The 15,002-nt window shown below is 40.8% G+C and overlaps 1 protein-coding gene across 2 annotated transcripts in view; it reads right to left on the reverse strand.

The window, feature by feature from the left end:
• RNF216 (ring finger protein 216) overlaps window positions 1-15,002 on the reverse strand; it is a gene marked incomplete at both ends in the record, with an annotated part of 128,260 nt that overhangs the window by 73,728 nt on the left and 39,530 nt on the right. The window lies entirely within an intron of this gene.

Genomic DNA, 15,002 nt, shown 5'->3' on the forward strand with positions numbered 1-15,002 from the left:
GTCTAAAAGTCAGAGAAGACACTGGAGAATAAAAGACCATTTAAATTTTTTAGCGACCACATATCAATTGGAAAATGACCTTGAATCCAATAGTAAACAGGAGAAACTCCACCCATGGTGACAGCTTTAGCCTAGGTTTCACTCCCGATTCTGCTAGATGTTTTGAATATTCCTCTTTGCTACCACTTCCCTTGCTCACATTCCTCCTCCCTGACACAGACACCCATGGGGATATAGGGTGTTTTCATGCTTGTGTTATTACCATAGCAACATTTTCTCTTCTACCTGGAAGGCTGAAAACCTGGAAACTGCAGTGCTCTGTGCTGAGAATGCAAAGAGGGGACATCATTGCTCTAGACTCCAAACACACACACACACACACACACACACACACACACACACACACACACACACACGCTCTACCTTCAAGGACATCACAATGAGAATTACTACAGCAAATTAAGATGCAATACCCAGTAACACACAGTTAGTGTAAAGACAAAAATGAGGCAAATGACTCTCTATAAAAAACCATTTTATAGATAGTAATTCTCAAGGAATTTTTAATGAGAGATTTCTAAAGGCTCTGAATCAAAGTACATCTCCTTTGATTAAGCCAAAGGCACAGAGAAATATCATTAAGTTATTTCAACAAACACATAAAGGCACTAAACAGTGTGTGGTTTCCAGAAAGAGAGGCACTCAAAAGCTTATGTTCCCCATATGGTTTGTGAACAGTGTTAGACTGATGAATCTGATAAATATTGGCTAACAGTGGCCACAAAAACCTTAAAAAAAGGTCAATGCTTCTATTTTAATAAAGTACCCATACAAACCCACTCAAAATCCAGAGTCCTTTTCTTTAAGCATTACATCCACCACGCTATAGACAGCATATTTTAGTAGAGGCCAAAACAGCAGCAAAAAAGAGACAAGGAGAGATGTCCTTCTGCTATAAGGACAGTAAAAAGCAAGCAGTCTGACCTCCAGCCCTGACTGCTACACTGGGGCAGGTGGGAGAGCCAGACTCAAAGGTCAGCGCCATGGGAAAGACTAAAAACATTACCAATGAGTCATGGGGACAGACTTTGAGACCAATTCTAAGTTCTTCAGGAAAATGTACTATGATTTTTTTGGTTTGTATCTAAGTCCTTTCTATACCATATCTCCAGCATAGAGATAAGAAATCAATGAGAAACCTGGGAGGGGATGAAGCAGGGAGCAGAGAAGTGGAGAGAAAATGCACAGGCAGCCTTCTTTAGGCACATCGCCACCCCAGGGCAGTATCTGGGCTATTTCTGTGAACTTGAACAATGTGGGCTAAAGAGAAGATGTCATTTCTCACAGAATGTATTGGTTAGCAAAATTGTTTGGCTTCAAAAATCAAAGTCCTTTCCCATTATAGTGTGCTAGTAAGGAATGGATAAAAAAAAAAAAAAAAAAAAAAAAAAAAAAAACCTAAGGTAAGCGAGGAGTCATCTTCTCCGTCCCCTGGACTTTTACACCTACCCGCTCTAGGGAACTCATGCTTCTGTGGCAGCAGATTTTACAAACCTGGGAGAAGTTCCCCCTTTCTAGGAATTCCTTTCCTCACCTGCGTCTGCACAACACTGCACACAGTTGCAGCAGTCTCCACCTTCCTCACACAGGCAGCTATGTTTACTGACTCAGAAAGTGCCAGGCACTGGGGTGAGTACTTCACCTACTTCATGTCATTTACCACCTCAGCTTAATTGACTTACACCACCCACCTCAGCTTAATTGAGCTATAATGATATGCAATTTTACTTTTCACAAGAACTCTATGAGGTAGGTACCATTGTTCTCATTTAACAAAGAAAACATGGCTTAGGGAGATGACGTATTTACCCTAGGTCAGAAAGTCAAGAAGTGGAAGAGCTGGAATTAAAGTATGAACAGATTTAGTGTTAAAGTCCCATGTCTTAACCACTATGCAACACTGTCTCCTCAGCTGCAATGTAAGCGACAGTCACGGATTTCTTTGATATTTACAGCCTTCTGTCATACAGCACAGCACTGGACCATGGCAACACACCAACACTCCTCACAGGATGTCTTCAAAAGAACTCTCAAAACACGTAACTTATTGATGAAGTCCAACAAAAGTACCTGTCTCAAAGGTGAAATGTAGTCTCTTTATTTTGAACAGAAGCGCCATGATTTGTCTCCTGGAAGGTAAACCATTTTAATCCTCTAAAGCAGCTTCACTGGTTGAGGAAGCAGCACAAGTTCTCTGGGGGCAAGGAAGGGCAAAGCCCAGCTACTGGGGGCCCAGGTTCCTACCATATTCATAGGCATCTCCAAGTTCATACTGAAAATGCAGCCTGTCTGGGTCACCTAGGCGCTGAAAAGCATTCCACTTAACTGATGAAAGTCAGAAGTCAAACTCCGAGGCTGTGAAGGGGAGAAATCTGAGGGGCTGCATTAAGCACTTAGGAGGGAGCAGGCATGGTGGTATCCCACAAGGCCCACTTAGCAGTCCTCTAGTCTCCTTCAAGGTAGGGTAAGAGGGAGAGGCAGCTACCTCATGCCTGCTATCAAGGGGTAAATAGGATGATATACAGAAATAAAAACTATTTTGGTAGAGATGAAGGGAAAAAAATGTTTTATTCACGTTGATGTTTTAGTTTAACATAGGTATTGATATATCTTTGTCTTTCCCTATTTTGGCTAGCCATCTCCGTTTTAAATAAGCATCGTGAAAAACAGGAGGTATCTTATCGATCTGAATTTTATTGGGAAGGGAAGTTATAATACTTGCTGTTTGTTGCTTTTTTTTTTGTTCTTGGAAACCTGAGCCACCCCTCCCCCCATAACCGCCGAAAGAACTAGGTTCTTTCCTCAGAGTGTTTGATGTGTTCAAATTTCAGGTAAGAAAGTGTGTGCAATCATCAGCAAAAATTTTTCAAGGATTGAGATGTCTATGGTGAACAGATTCATGATGATGCTTACTATGGGAAATTTTTATTTATTTATTGAGTAAATTATTTTTTTTTATTTTTTTAAAAAATATTTTATATAATTCTTACATCTTTTTTCATCTTTGCACAACGTATGCATTTTCATTTTGGCTATATTCCCCATACAATTGCAACCCCCTCCTTATTTTGACTCTAGTCCTTCCTTTCCCCACCCCTTCTCCCCTCCCCCCAATAGTGTGTCTCTGGTTTATAGTTGCTTGTTGATTTTGATTTTTACTTTGTATTGATTAGTCTTTCTCCTGGCCTCTTATTTAGGTTTTCTAAATTCCTGCTATGAGTGAGACCATCCGGTATTTTTCTTTTTCTTTCTGACTTATTTCGCTGAGCATGATCCCTTCTAGCTCCATCCATGTTGCTGCAAACTGCATGTGTTTATCTTTTTTGATTGCTGAGTAATATTCCATTGTGTATATATACCACATCTTCTTGATCCAGTCATCTATTTTTGGGCATTTGGGTTGCTTCCATAGCTTAGCTATGGTAAATAGTGCTGCCATAAACATAGGGGTGCAGGTGCCCTTTGGGATTACTGTTTCTGTGTCATTTGGGTAAATACCTAGGAGTGGAATTGCCGGATCATATGGAAGCTCTATGTTTAGTAGGTCCAGAAATCTCCACACAGCTCTCCATAGAGGTTGGACCAGTTTGCACTCCCACCAGCAGTGCACTCCCATCCTCGCCAACATTGTTGTTGCTAGTTTTTTTAATATGTGCCATTCTCACTGGTGTGAGATGGTATCTCATTGTAGTTTTGATTTGCATTTCCCTGATTACAAGTGATGCTGAACATTTTTTCATATGCCTGACAGCCATTTGCATTTCTTCTTCAGAGAAGTTTCTTTTTAGCTCTTCTGCCCATTTTTTTTTAAAAGATTTGTTAATTCATTTATACAAGCACTGGGTACAGTCAGAGGCGCGGGAGGGTGAGAGAATTCACCAGAGCCAGAGCAGAGAGTAGAACAGGCAGAGTGACGAAGTACACTGCTGAGGGGAGCAGAAGGCGGCAGGAGAGGTCTGCGCGCCATGTGGGACACTTGCCGGTGGCCGGGGATAGAACCGGTGCTGCAGAGGCTGCGGGCAGCTTCGCAGCCCAGCGCTCAACTGCTGCGCCACCGGGGAGGCCCACTTCTGCCCATTTTTTGACTGGATTATTTTCTTTGTTTTTGTTGAGTCTCATCAGCTCTTTGTAGATTTTTGTGATCAGTCCTTTATTGTTAGTGTTGTGTGCAAAAATTTTCTCCTGGTCGGTGGGGTTTCTCTTTGTTTTGGTTATTGTCTCTTTTGCTGTGCAGAAACTCTTTAATTTGATGTAGTCCCAGCTGTTTATCTTTGCCTTCACTATCACTGCTTTGGGTGATATGTCTGTAAAGATGTCTTTGAGGTGCATGTCATGTTTCGCCTATATTTCCTTCTATGTATTTTATGGTTTCAGGTCTTATGTCTAGTTCTTTAATCCATTTTGAGTTGGTTTTTGTGCATGGTGTGAGGTAGTGGTCAAGCTTCACTCTTTTGCATGTAGCAACCCAGTTTTCCCAGCATCTTTTATTGAACAAACTTTCTTTGCTTCACTGCATATTCTTTGTTCCTTTGTCAAATTATTAGTTGACCATAAATCTGTGGGTTTATTTCTGGATTTTCTATTCGATTCCATTGGTTTGTGTGTCTGTTCTTATTTATGGGAAATTTTTAAAAAGTGAAAACTGAAAACACATTAAGAGAAAAGAGTTAAATACTGAAACCTCAGTGCTATGACTCCAGTTCTGCTCATTGCTTGATGGGAGGATGGAGCACCTAGAGATGAGGCCCGGAATCCACTCAGGGACTGCGTTTGGGACAGTGAGGCCTCCTGTGAGGTCTCAGCTCTATACAAGTGACCATTATAGTCTTCACACCTCAGTGTTAACCTCACAGGATGGCTTTGGGGGCCCACAGATGACGAGGGCTCTGTGAGGGGCCCTTCCTGGACACACCAACATTGCACTGTGGCCCAAGGTGTCAAGCTAATCAGATGGAACCCATAGGCTCTGAAGGAAGCAGCACACCTTGGGAGAGGCAGGGAGGCAGGCTGAATCTCTGGGCAAAATTCCCGCACCATCCAGAGTGTACTTGCATTATGCAGTACTGACTTCCATGCCAGTAAATGAGCCCTCATTTGGGGGCTTAAAAATCCTTTGCTACTCAGACGTTTGATTCCTGTCAATGTTACTTCCTGAAAAAAGGTCCTCCCTGATAGTGGGAACAAGAGGATCAAGCTTCATTCATATCCAGATCAATGTATAGTCCTGTGCTCAGCACAAGAGTCAGCTGACTTGCTGTGCCTCAAATTACAGTGCTGCTAATAAGTGCCAACCATCTACTGTCACAGCTGGAGTCACCCTGGCACTGACAGCTGGTCCAGACTCATTTACATTCCCTCCACGCAATCATTCAGTTAATGTAGGCGGCTGCAGTCTGTTTATTTATTTTTTTTTTTAAGCAACAAATGGCTTCATTGCAGATGTGAATTTTGGTTGTATTTCACTGTTGTAGAGTCAATAATACTGAATGCTACAAAGGATAGGACTGCATAGGGTGAAAGAAGGTGAGTATGGAGGGAAGAGAGTTGGCAGTAGAGAAAGATAAATAAAAATAAATGTGAGTGAAGAGTGGGAGAAAATCAGAGGCTACACAACATACATTCACATTCTCAGGTCCCACTGAAATCTCATTAAAAGTCCACCTGATCGTCTCCTCCCTTAATACTTTAATTCAAATGCTTAAGCCTTGGGGCACTAGCATCTTTCCAGGAAGCTCTACTTATATACCTCTGAGTTTATGGAGCAAAGTTATGGTTCTAGAAAGGCAGAAAGAGACTCAACAAGGAAAATTTCTGACCTGGAGAATAAATATTCCAGAAGCATAGTTTTAAAGCCTCCTTTTATCTAATATTCAGTGGTCCCAAAACACATCCAATTCATTTGTAAAAGCAGCACGCTAGTAACAAACCTACCAATCCTTTATCTGAGAACACACAGGGTGCTGAAAACCTTGACAAAAGCACTCAGTTGTATCACCGAAACAAAGACTCTCCCCATTTCATCAAAGCTACAGTGTCTTACTCTTCAGGGATTTCAGAGGAAGGATCCCTGGCATTCAAGCCCTCCTCCAGATAATGCATTAATACAATGCCTTATTTTAGAGTAACAAGTTCCTAGAAATCTAAGGACAGCTTAGATTACTGACAAAGACAGTACCATGAAGAATCAGATGCCCTTCGTTTCACATGGCAAAAATTAACGGGCAGCTCATTTCTTAAACATGAGCAATCTTCAGGGATTAATGGCTGGTTTAGCCATCTTTCTGAAGAGATGGAATGTCCTAAGAAGAATAGGTAGTAAAAAGGTAAAAAGCATATGTTCTCACAACACTGACATCCTTGATGTTATTCTGAATGTATGCAGTAGTTTGCCTTGGTACTAAGCCTTAAAGAATTGTCAATTCTACTTACAAGACAGTGTTTTGCTGACACATATTTTTGAAATGCCTAAGAGAAAAACTTTTCCTATGGAGTATCAGTGCCACCTAGTGGCACTTCACCACTCACTTGATTTTCCATGGTGGACCAAATACTTGCAGGCTTTACTCTAAGAGTAGAAACTGAGTCTAGAATGTGAATGCTATTACCCACAAATCCTGAAGCATACCCAATGGATAATGCCATTCTTAAATGTGAAACTGTGGGACATAAAAAACTGTGCATCAATAGACACAGAATGTACTTAGATAGCAGTATTCAACATTTTTAAGTCAATAATTTCCTAAAATCCATGTACAGATTTAATGTGATTACTATCAAAATGCTACTAGCATCCTAATAACAGCTGTGCCCTAATTTCCTAGATAGCCCTGCGGGGGCGGGGGAGGGGAATTCCTGACTTTCTACTGTGTTCCCATCCTCTGACTGTTCCCAGTCTTCTTCCTTTCAAGGCTTCTTGCTCTTCACTCTAAAATCTTTCTGCAGCCTACATCTTTCATCGCGTTCCTCACCTTACTCACATATCAAATAATAATGAGTACCTACTAGGGTCCAGTCATTAGGAAAGCATGTGCATACTGAATACTCCCACCCTCAAAACTTAAGATGTCTAAAACAGAATTAATCATCTTCTCTCTGGGAATCTTTTTCTACTTCATTTCCAATTTTATGTAATAGCATCATCAACCACTTAGTGGCCCAAACTGAAGAAGTGAGTCACCTGGACTTCTCCCCACCCTCACATTCAGAGTATCACCTTCTAATCCAAATGAAATCTCTGACTTATCTTTCAAATCTCCTCCTTTTCTCTACCCCCATAGTTGGTTTTGGTTCCCATGATCTGTATCATTAAGGACATGCTAGGTTATGCTGTTGGAACAAGTCACTCAAAACAGACACTAGTTATTTCACACCTTTGTCAAGTCCATCTTTGGGGGTAAAGAGTGAATTGTGGCTTCTCTCCCTTTAACTGTGGTTAAAAACAAAAACAAAAACAAGTAACATGAAATCTACCCCATTAACACATTTTTAAGTGTACAATACTGTTAACTATATATGCACTGTTTTATAGCAGACCTTTAGAGCTTCTGTGTCTTGCCTGACTGAAATTCTACATCTACGGCACAACAATCATCTGTTTCCTCTTCCCCCCATTCTTGGCAACCACCATTTTACTTTTCTGCCTTTACTTTAGAGATCTTCTGTAAATAGAATCATACAATATTTTTTGTGCTTGACTTAATTCACTTAGTAAAATGTCCTCAAGGTTCATCCATGTTGTGGCATGACAAGATTTCCTCCTTTTTAGGAGAATGGGTATCACATTCCCAGACTTCAAACTATACTACAAAGCCATAATAATTAAAGCTGCATGGTACTGGAACAAAAACAGACATACAGACCAATGGAATCTGATAGAAAACCCAGAAATAAACCCATATATTTATGGGCAACGAATCCTTGCAAAAGGAGCAAAGAATATGCAACAGAACAAGGACAGTTTGTTCAATAAATGGTGCTGGGAAAACTGGACTGCTACATACAAAAGAATGAAGCTAGACCATGCACAAAAAACAACTCAAAATGGATTAAAGAATTGGACATAAGACATGAAACCATAAAATATATAGGGGAAAATATAGGCAAAACACTACATGACATACATCTCAGTAACACCTTTAAAGACACATCCCCCAAAGCAAAGAAAGTGAAGGAAAAGATGAACAGCTGGAACTACATCAAACTAGAAAGCTTCTATACAGCAAAAGAGACATTAACCAAAACAAAGAAATACCCTACTGATCGGGAGAAAATTTTTGCACACAATACTACTGATAAGGGACTGATCACAAAGACCTAGAAAGAGCTGACATGATGACTCAACATGACTCAACAACAAAAAAGTAAACAATCCACTCAAAAAATAGGCAAAAGAGGGCCTCCCTGGTGGCGCAAGGGGTTAAACACTGCACCATAAAGCAATCTGCAGCCTCTGCAGAACAAGTTTGATCCCTGGCTGGCTGGGGAGCAATCCACATGGCGCAGCAGATCTCTTCTGACTCGCCTGCTGCGCCCCTCAGCAGTGTACTTTGGTCAATCTGCCTGTTCTGTTCCCCACTGTCTCTGGTGAATCCTCTCACCCTCCGCATCTCTGGCCTGTACCCCAGCTCTTGAATGTGTAAATAAATCTTAAAAAAAAAAAAAAAAAGGCAGAAGAGCTGAAAAGATACTTCTCCAAAGAGGAAATACAAATAGCCAACAGGTATATGTTCAACATCACTTGTAATCAGGGAAATGCAAATCAAAACCACAAGGAGATACCACCGCCTTACACCAGTGAGAATGGCACATTTTAAAAAAAACAGGAAATAATAAATGTTGGTGAGGATGTAGAAAAAAAGGAACTCTCCTACACTGCTGGTGGGAATGCAAATTGGTCCAACCACTATGGAAAGCTGTGTGGAGGTTCCTCAAACTACTAAAAATGGAGCTTCCATAGGACAGAGCAGTTCCACTCCTAGGAATCTACCCAAAGGACACAAAAACATTTATTCAAAAGGATACCTGCACCCCTATGCTTACTGAAGCACTATTTACAATAGGTAAGATTATGGAAACAATCCAAATGCTCAAAAACAGATGACTGGATCAAGAAGATGTGGGGTGTGTGTGTGTAAATAATGGAATATTACTCAGCAATCAAAAAAGAGAAGCTCATGCCATTCAGAGCAGCATGGATGGAGCTGGAAGGGGTTATGCTCAGTGAAATAAGCCAGAAAGAAAAAGAAAAATATCATATGGTTTCATTTACAGGAGGAATGTAGGGGAACCAAATAAGGGAATAGGAAAAAAATTACAATAAATTGAAAACCAAAATTAACAGACAACTACAAATCAGAGACATTCTTCAGGGAAGGCAGGGGAGAGGGATCAAAATGAGAGGAAAGAGCACAAGGGACTATGGTGATGGTGTACGGGTGAATTGGTGGTGGGAATTTTACAGGGAGTACAACTGAGAGGAGAAAGCATAATACATTGTACAAAAAGGAAGAATGATATAAAATATATATATAATTTAAAAAATCTCCTCTTAAAACACTGAATAATTCCACTGTATGGACAAACCATGTTTTCTCTATGTATGCATCCACTGAAGAACATTAGGTTGTTTCCATCGCCTTGACTATTATGACTGATGCTGCAACGAATATGGAAGTGCAAGTATCACATCAAGATTTGGTTTTCAAATTTTTGGAATAAAGACCCAGAATTGAGGTTGTTAGATCACATAACAGTTTCATTTTTAATGTTTTGAGGACCCTCCATACTATTTTCCATTGTGTCTGTACCATTTTACATTCCCACTAATAATTTACACGGTTTTCATTTTTCCAAGTGCTTACAGATACCTATTTATTTTTGTTGCTGGTGCTTTTATTGCCATATCCATAAAATCACTGCTAAGCCCAATTTTATGAAACTTTCATCCATGTTTTCTTGTAGGAGTTTTATAGTTTCACATCATATATTCATGTCTTTTTGGGTTGATTTTTGTTGTATACAGTATAAAGATAACATCCCAATTTCATTTCTTTGCATGTGGCTATTCAACTTTCCCAGCACCATTTGTTGAAGAGTATTAAAGTCTCCTGATATTGCACTGCTATCTATTTCCCCTTTTAGATCTGTCAGCTTTTGCTTCATATGTTTGGGTACTCTGATACTGGATGAATACATATTTGTACTTGTTATATCTTCCTGGTGCATTAATCCTTTTATCATTATATAATGTCCTTATCTTTTATGACAGTTTTTTACTTAGACTATTAGACTATTTTGTGTGGGCCTCCCTGGTGGCGCAAGGGGTTAAGAAGCAACCTATGAAGCAGTCTGCAGCCACTGCAGCACGAGTTCGATCCCTGGCCAGCCAGGGAGCAACTCACATGGTGCAGCAGACTTCTCCTGACTTGCCCGCTGCTCCCCTCAGCAGCATACTTCAGTCAATCCGCCTGTTCTGCTTCCCACTATCTCTGGTGAATCCTCTCATCCCCCACACCTCTGGCCTGTACCCCAGATCTTATATGCATAAATAAATAAATCTTTAAAAAAAAAGACTATTTTGAGTGATGTAAGTATGGCTATCCCACAATTCTTTAGCTCGACTTGCATGGAAAACCTTCTTCTACCCTTTCACTTTCAGCTAATGTGTGCCCTTAAAGTGAATCTTCTGTTGGGAGCCTGGCTGGATGGCAGCATTGAATGCCCCAGGCTTGCCCTCTCCAGACCTGCACAACAAAACTGATATAAAACAAAGCCAAAAACCCCTGAGGGAAAAAGTGATTACCAGTGTGCATAATAGGAGCATCAGCATATCTAAAAAGGGTAGGAAAAACTCCAGATGAGTTTTGTTATGTAATAATGGGGCAGTACTCACAAGAGAGAGGAGTGGCTGCTATGTAACGGACCTTATAGCTATTGACTTGGTCACATATCAGTATGGGGCTCCGGAGACCTGGCACTGCACTGGGTAAGGGGATGCAAGAGCAGCCACTTAGGTTAGAGAGTGCATTGTGGGAGAGCAGAGAGATAGGAGGACTACCGGCTTGAATTTGAGATTCTTAACACAGAACAGCTGCAGCCTGAATCCGCTCAGAGCACTCTGTAGTCTCCTTACAGAAGAGACTACTACTGAAGTCCAGTGGAGATATTGGGAGCACCTGCCACCCCAATCCCAGGCTGAGACAGCCCAAACACCTACTACCACTTATCCTATTCTGAAATATCTGAAACACTGGCCACCCTCACCCCACTCAAAGAAACACTTTACAACAAGAATTTCAAATTCCTGAGTCTACAGGAAGCGATCCTTCGATATCTATTGCCCCTGACTTTTTTTTTGTATCTACTACCCCTCACTGGTACCAGTCTTTGACTACTCCAAGGACAACTCCATACAAACTTAACAAATGAGGAGATGGAAGAACACAGTACAAATATCAGGACAAAAAAAAATTCTGAAAGGAACCCTGCCTTAGAGCTGTGCAGCACGACAGAGGGGAATTAGGATAACAGTCCTGACAACACTGATGGAATTAAAAAAAAAAAAAGTAAAACAGGGCCTCCCTGGTGGTGCAAGGGGTTAAGCACCACACTATGAAGGAAGGGTCCGCAGTCTCTGCAGCACGAGTTCGATCCCTAGCCGGTCAGGGAGGTGACCCACATAGCGCAGCAGACCTCTCCTGTCTCATCCCCTGCTCCCCTCAGCAGTATGTTTCAGTCAGTCTGCCGGTTCTGTTCCCCACACTGTCTCTGATGGATCCTCTCACCACCCCCAACCCGACCCACCCCCCCGCCGCCCACATCTCTGGCCTGTGCCCCAGCTCTTGTATGCATAAACAAATAAACCTTTTTTTTTTTTTTTAAAAAGGTAAAATATAAAGCCAATGGAGGATATAAAACAACAGAATAAAGACAATGAAAATGAGGCAGCTACATTCAGAAATAATGGAGTTAAACACTACACCTGATTTAAAAAGTACAGTTGAGAGCCTAATAGCAGATGGAGAGAATTAATGAATTTGAAAACACAATACTAGAGAACACAAGAACAGAAGAAGCTAGAGAAAAAGATGAAAGTGTAAGAGCTCACTGGGACAACTTAAAGAGAGAGTCTATCCATTTACTGGGATCCCAGAAGAAGAAAAAGAGAAACACACAGAAAACCTACTTAAAGAAATAATCACTGGGGTGATAAGGTGGTGGGAGAACTGTGGGACTACTATGATGTAAGAAAAAATTTTTTTAATTAGTTAACACACACACACAAAATCACTGAAAACCACTCATTTGGGGAAATGAACCAGAAGTTGTGATCCCAACTCCCAAAGAGTTCCAAACAAAATAATACTAGATAGACATATACCAAGACACCTAACAGTAAAGCTGTTTAGAACCAGTAAGTTCAGAATACTATTCAGTTTAGTACAGAATACTAAAAATATCAAGGAAAAAAGGGTAATCTATAACTAATGGGACTATCAGCAGATTCTTCAACAGGTACAGAGCTCACAAAGGGACTGGAAAGAGATAGTCAAAGTACTTAAAGAAATTACCCCCAGCCAAGAATCCTTCACCCAGTAAGATTAAAATCAAGGTAGAAGAAGGGAAAGGAACTTCACTGAAAAGCAAAAACAAAACGAACTTATCAACATCAAGTTGCCTATGAAAGACATCCTAAATGAGTTATTATAAAGTAACAGAAGAATGAAAATTGAGGCAAAAGACACCTAAGTTACTTACCATGGAGGAGAACCAGCCAGAGGCCAGACTGCCCAAGAATCACACAGTCCATCATATATTAACCTCAAGAGAGCCCTCAAACAAAAATAACAGAAGTAGCACACAAGACAACAGAAAGGGAACCTACGCAAAACATAATAGGAAGCCCTCAAAAAAATAAAGACAAGACAAACAACAAAAACATAACAAAAATGACAATAAACACCTGTATCTCAATATAGGTATCTCAGTCACCTTAAATGTAAATGGCTTGAACTCAGTCAAAAAATTGAGAATGGCTGAATGGATTTCAAAACAAAGCCCAACGAGCTGCTGCTTACGAGAAACTCACCTTACCAACAAAGACAAGCACAGACTTCGAATTAGAGGTGGAAGGGCAGTTATACAAGCAAATGGAAAAACAAAACAAAACAAAAACAACACTAGAAGCTATACTTACATTTGATAAAATAGAATCGCAATTAAGAAAAGTAAAAAGAGATGAAGAAGGATGCTGTACTATAATTAAGGGTATTATACAAGGAGTGGCACGTACAAACACATATGCACGAAGATACATAAAACAATAACAAAACTTGAGAAATATCCCAAATATTTCCCACTTACAACAAGAGACAATATCCCACTTACAACAAGAATATCCCACTTACAACAAGAAATATCCCACTTACAACAAGAGACAGATCAACAAGACAAAGTGTAAATAAGGAAACAACAGCTTTAAATGAGTTAGACCAAACAGGTCTATAGAACATGCCATTTAAAAACTGCTGCAGGGGCCTCCCTGGTGGCGTAGGGGTTCAGCGCTGGGTTGAGAAGCTGCCCACAGCCTCTGCAGCGCTGGTTTGATCCCTGGCCGCAGGGCAAGGGTCCCACATGGCACGCAGACCTCTCCTGCCGCCCGCTGCTCCCCTCAGCAGTGTGCTTCGTCGGTCTGCCTGTTCTGCTCCCCGCTCTGGCTCTGGTGAATTCTCTCGCCCGCCTGCACTTCTGACTGTACCCAGTGCTTGTATAAATAAGTAAATAAATAAATCTTTGAAAAAAAAATTAAAAAAAAAAATAAAAACTGCTGCATACAGGGCCTTGCTGGTGGCCTAGGGATTAGGTCTAAATTCTACCACCGCTATGGTCAGCCAGGGAGCTAACCCACATATGGTGCAGCAGACCCTTTCTGTCTCACCTGCTACTCCCCTTAGCCAGTTCTGCCTGTTCTGCTCCCCCCTCTGTCTCTGGTGAATCCCCTTACCCCCAACCCCACCTCTGGCCTACACCCCAGTTCTTTTTTTTTTCAACTTTAAGAAAAAAAAGAAAAACAGAAAAAACTATGAATACATGGAGATTAAACAGGCTGCTTAATGGCGAGTGCATAAAAGAGGAAATGAAAGCAGAAATTAAAAAATACCTTCAGGCAAATGAAAATTATGATATAAATTATAAAATATATAACTGATAAGGGATTAATACCCAAGGTATATAAAAACTCATAATTCCACAACAAAACCCCACAAATCACCCATTTAACAAATGGGAAGCAGATATGAACAGACAACTCATTAAAATGGATATCCAGAAGGCCTAAAGGCCTATGAAAAAATGTCACTCCTAGTAAGAGAGATACAGATTGACCCTAGAATGAGATACCACTTTATATCTGTGAAAAGATCAAAAAGAACCAGAGTAAAAGAACACTATTTCACTGTTGGTGGGAATGTGAACTAGTGAAAGCAATCTGGATTTACCTTAAAAAATTAAAAATAGAAATATTGGGCAACCTGGCAATCCCACTCTTGAGCGTTTATCTACAGAATGTGAAACCATCAACCAAACAACCCACGTGTTCTACAATATTCGCAGCAGCATTTTATTTTTTTTCCAAATCTTTTTTTTTTAAAGTTTTTTTTTTTTTTTTTAATACAGTTGCTGGGGTACAGGCCAGAGGCACGGGAGGGTGAGAGGATTCACCAGAGACAGAGTGGGGAGCAGAACAGGCAGACAGACCAAAAGCACTGCTGAGGGGAGCAGTGGGCGCGACAGGAGAGGTCTGCCGCACCATGTGGGTATCTCCCTGGCTAGCTGGGAATCGAAACCACGCTGTAGAAGCTGCGGACAGCCTCACAGTGCTGTGCTCAACCATTGCGCCACTGGGTAGGCCCCGTTGCAGCATTATTTATGATAGCTCAGACATG

This window comes from Talpa europaea (assembly GCF_964194135.1).
Source record: "Talpa europaea genome assembly, chromosome: 12".
Taxonomy (NCBI): domain Eukaryota; kingdom Metazoa; phylum Chordata; class Mammalia; order Eulipotyphla; family Talpidae; genus Talpa; species Talpa europaea.